Below are 5,000 nucleotides of genomic sequence, written 5' to 3'. Positions count from 1 at the left end.
GTGTTGAGGCTCGACCGCCTGCACATTAAACAGAATAGGAGATCGTATCATTAATTAATTTATAGCCGAAGGTTTAGGGCGTCTGTGTTCATATCTTGGAAAAATCATCGTGTACATAATCAGGGATTAAATGTTATATGAGTTCTGTATTTTTTTTCTTCGTTTTATTCTGAAAATCTTGTTTGTAAAAGGATGATTTTTGCGTCTCGGTGGTTGAGTGAATTCTGTGCGTTTGTTCGTGTCTGTTTATGTGAAGGAAATACACTGAAGGCTGAAGCTCTGAAAATCAAACTGAAGTGAGAATGGATGAAATAAATGTTTAAATTACTACATTTATTATATACATATATAAATATGAATATAAATCTCTCTCTATATATATAAATATATATATATTTATCGACTTAAAGCCACACTGCCTGCAAAATCCAGCTGAATGTTTTGCCCCCTGTTGTCACGTCTTAAAATGCCTTAGTTAAAAGCTGCTACAAGGAACTTTTAAAATATTTCTGAAACAGTCTCATTTTTTTCCTCTGATGATCATAAATGTCATGTAACAGCAAAACGAGACCATCAGTGCAAAGAATGCTATTTTTATATAGTTTTTCTTAATGCCTTTGTCATGGGTATACGCTCACCCAGGAACAACAGCTGGCGTGGTAAAAACACTACCGCTTTTAGTCCAAAGGGGGCGCTAGAATTAACAAAAAACAAAAGTTCCTCAGAGCACCTTTTTAATATTTCTTTTTAATGTAGATTTTAACCTGCTATTGTCCACTATTGTCTTTTTCATTTATTTGTAATTTAAAGTTCATTTTTAACATGAATTAAAATGCCCATCTCAGCCCTGCTAGCTGCTGCTGCTGCTGTCCATAGTAACTATCTAGACAACTTAAAACCAAGGATTACTGTTCATTTTTGTCTTTTTTTCTTCATTTTCTGGGAAGCTTTCACCGAATCAACTCATTTCTATTCCATGTTAAAGCTGTTTCACAGTTGTTGCTTACTGCTTGTGTCCTTTCTGTCTATCTTACGTTTTGAGTATCGGTGCCACGGTAGAGAGAAAATTATTATGGGAGGAATTTTGTATTTGACATTAGGCACAAAAAGAAAAAAAGTCCAAATGTCAAAGTTACAGACTGCAGTAAAGTTATTAAAACCCAAACTTCTTCATCTTTGCTATGGTCATGAGGCAGACAGGCAGGCAGACAGGCAGGCAGACAGACAGGCAGACAGACAGGCAGACAGACAGACAGACAGACAATGGGCTCCAAACTCAATTTGACTGAAAGCAGACGTCCTCTAAGCTCCACTGATAACATTGCTCTCTATGTGCAGTTATCGAGTTTATTTTATTGTCAACGTTTTGAAAAATAAATTAGCAAAAAAATAAAAAAATCCTTCTATTTTTCTCTCTCTATTTTGGCCCTCATGCTCTTCCATACTTTCTCTTTTTCTTTGTCAATATTATTGTTTGAAAACGGGACTTTTATTTTTTGCTTGAAAACCACTAAGAATAAAAGTTTCTCTGCGGTGAAAGTCGACACACATCATCAGAAGGGAATTAAGGGACCAATATCTGCTCATGTGTCGGGTTACATGAACTATGTCTAATATGAAGTGCTTTTATTTTGTTAATGTTTTTTTGTTCTTTTAATTATTTTGTGCTTTTATTTTCTAATTTTTTTTTCTAATTTTTTTCTTTTATTATTATTTTTTGTGCTGTTTTTTTGTTGCTCTATACTACTGTCTCCCCCGCGTCTCCCTTCCTTTACCCCCCCTCCCCCCCCCCCCCCTGTGTGTCTCCGGAGGATTTTGCACTTTGTAAAGATGAAATGGATGTAATAATAAATAGAAAAATAAATCATAGTTTCACTGTGGCTTTAGACTGTGTGTACAGTTACAAACTATGGACTGTAAAAATTGTACGGGACAATTCCTATGGAAACAAACCTCTTGGATGACTTGAAGAGCCTGTGAAACGGTTATCTGAGCATGCCCGGGTTCTCTGAGACTTATCATGATGACGTCTGTACATTTTACTTTTAGTTGTACACAAGAAATTAAAATAGTTATCTTCTCTCTGCGTGTCTCTGTGTCCTTTTTTTTGGCATTTTTATGCTTTATTGATAGTGTAGAGACAGAGTTGAAATGGGGCAGAGAGGGGAGTGACATGCAGAGAACGACCGCGGGCTGGAATCGAACCCGGGTCCGCTGCTGGCCGAGGCCCATGGAGGGGGACGCCCTACCAACTGAGCTAAGGGCGCCCCTGTTTCTGTGTCCTTTTCGTAAAGTGTTTTTGAAGAACGCTTGTTGTCCAAATACATTTTTTGTCAAAATGATTGAATATATATCTCCTCATGATCCGCTTCCTGTCTGTACTGTGTGACCAGTGTTAATACACAGCCTAGGCTCTGTAAACGGGCATGTTACTAGATATGGTCGGCCCCCTTTTGTTCACATACCCTTTGTTTTCGTTTACAGAGCCTAGGCTGTGTATGAACACCAGCACTGCGTTCCAATCCCCATACTTCCCTACTATTTAGTATGCCAGAAAAAGATTTAGGATGTCCCAATACATGCACGTCAATTGCAGTATGCTGAAAATGCATAAATGCTCCACTAACTCCACATTTCTCAACAAAATCTTCCTTATCTGATTTTTATCTTTTCTCTCCTGTCTGTGGCCCTAAAACTCTTCTGTACTTTAGTATGTAGTGTAGTAAAAAGACTAAAACTCTTCTGTACTTTAGTATGTAGTGTAGTAAAAAGACTAAAACTCTTCTGTACTTTAGTATGTAGTGTAGTAAAAAGACTAAAACTCTTCTGTACTTTAGTATGTAGTGTAGTAAAAAGACTAAAACTCTTCTGTACTTTAGTATGTAGTGTAGTAAAAAGACTAAAACTCTTCTGTACTTTAGTATGTAGTGTAGTAAAAAGAAAGAGTTTGTGATTTGGAACGCAGGGCAGATATTTTTTTCAGTAGTTTTAAGCGATTGTGTCCACATCATGGTGCGTTCAGGTCCATCGGATTTCTCTAAACTTTGCTGCAGCTTTAAGAAAAACTCTATTGAAATGTTTGACCCTCATGTGAAAAAAACTGTATATTAAACCTCATTATGTTTCAATACAGAGTTTGCGTAAAAACTAGGGCTGTCAAATTAACGCGTTAATTTCGATTAATTAATCACAGAAAAATTAACGCGATTAAAAAAATGTACGCAGATTAATCGCACTTCTACATTGCCCTTTGACCCGGTGCAAAAGTGGTGAGACGATAGCGCAGCTGCACCTGTAGTTTGCAGACACGGCCCGCACTGGATTAAAGAATGAAGAAAGAAGCATAGAGAGGGCTCTATGGACGTTTTATGGGCTGCTCCGGGCAAATAAGCATGAAGGTAGGAATACGTCTTATGTTATTCTCCGCAGTGTCTGTGCATTGATTTAGCTGGGTGCCTAATTAACAATGTAGGTTCAAAACAACTCTCAATCTTCCTCTGTGTCTCACTTTTGTTTGCTAGCTGCGATCATCTAACGGACACCCGCCCCCTCTCACTCTTCCTAGCATATGCCTGTCTTTTTTTCTCCTTTGTGTGTTTATTTTTGGCTATGAGTAGGACGATGTTGAATGAGTCGGCATAGGTTATGCACACCTGTGTGGCAGTGCATCGCTCTGTTGTGGGAGATAGACAGTCGTCATTTAGCCTGCTTGTTTTTTTTTCCGGCGCTAGTAGTTCATAGAGAGAGAGAGAGACGAACGGTAGCCTATACAGCGATTTAGATTAATTAATCACAGAGCCTGTAATTAATTAGATACATTTTTTTAATCGCTTGACAGCCCTAATAAACACACACACACACACACACACACACACACACACACACACACACACACACACAGTGACAATTTTCTGCATTTTATTATGAAAGGCATGAAAAATCACCATGGTAAAAAAAAACAGCATAAATAAGCAATTTTAGCACAAATGTCGTCATATCAAAATGTCTCAAGAGAGGATATTTTCAAAGTACAAACATTCCAACCTGTAAAAGTAAAGATACAAAAATGAAACAATTCCCATATAACAGTTTAAAAACCTTCAAAATCCAGAGAATGATTTTTTAAAGGTGCTCCGAGGAACTTTAAAATATTTCTGAAACAGTCAAATTTTTCCCTCTGATGATCATAAATTACATGTAACAGCAAAACGAGACCATCAGTGCAAAGAAGAATTTTTTTTTGCTATTTTTAAATAGTTTTTCTTAATGCCTTTGTCATGGGTATGGCGTGGTAAAAACACTACTGCTTTTGTCCAAAGGGGGCGCTAGAATTCCTTTGGACAAAAGTTCCTCGGAGCACCTTTATGTTTTACAAGTGATACAATATAAAAACAGTTCAATGAATACATTAAAACCAAACAAATAGAAAACAAATGAACCAATCAGTGTGTGACTTCTTATACCTTTGTGTCAAACCAGAATCTCATTGGTCCACACCGATTTCTTTGTAGCCAATAGGAGCGCTCTAAAGCTGTGATGTCACCACTGTATCTTAAAGGGCAAAGGCACCAATTAATCCTAATCAATCAATTAATAATTGTATTTATTTATCTATTAAAGCTGTAGTGTGTAACTTCTGTCGCCCCCAATGAGGAATTCTGAGTAATTACAACAACACTGTCGGTGCATCTACATGAGGTAAAGCCTTCAGTGATGGCACATGGATTTTATACCTTCTGCTGTACGTGCAGGTTTTTTTTCTGAGCAGTAGAATCAACAGCTGATGGCTTGAATGTAACCGCAATTTATTTATAATTGTTCATATTTTTTTTTTAAATATAAAAACAAATTGTACAGTATTTCTGTGACGAGGAAAATAAATATTAATTTGGACATCTTTAGAATCACATTATTTGTCATCAAACTAAATTATGAAATCGTTTAAGTGCCTTTTTGGGGGATTTTTAAAAGTGTACATTGATGTGTGTATAATCAAAAAT

The 5,000-nt window shown here is 36.8% G+C and overlaps 2 protein-coding genes across 3 annotated transcripts in view; one reads left to right on the top strand and one right to left on the bottom strand.

The window, feature by feature from the left end:
• Positions 1-2,062, top strand: part of aftpha (aftiphilin a) — a 22,348-nt gene extending 20,286 nt beyond the window's left edge. The window contains exon 12 of the mRNA XM_080029843.1: positions 1-2,062. This exon is cut by the window's left edge and continues 677 nt beyond it. The gene's annotated coding sequence lies outside the window, so the exon portion shown is untranslated.
• A 1,839-nt stretch (positions 2,063-3,901) lies between these two features.
• The window catches only part of LOC307252008 (equilibrative nucleoside transporter 2-like), a 13,936-nt gene continuing 12,837 nt past the window's right edge, over positions 3,902-5,000 (bottom strand). For both annotated transcript variants that reach the window (XM_080029533.1, XM_080029534.1), the window contains one exon: positions 3,902-5,000. This exon is cut by the window's right edge and continues 279 nt beyond it. The gene's annotated coding sequence lies outside the window, so the exon portion shown is untranslated.

The sequence above is a fragment of the Ammodytes marinus genome (assembly GCF_949987685.1).
Source record: "Ammodytes marinus genome assembly, chromosome: 6".
NCBI lineage: Eukaryota > Metazoa > Chordata > Actinopteri > Uranoscopiformes > Ammodytidae > Ammodytes > Ammodytes marinus.
Note: the sequence above shows the minus strand (reverse complement) of the source record. Positions and strands in the feature narration are given on the sequence as shown.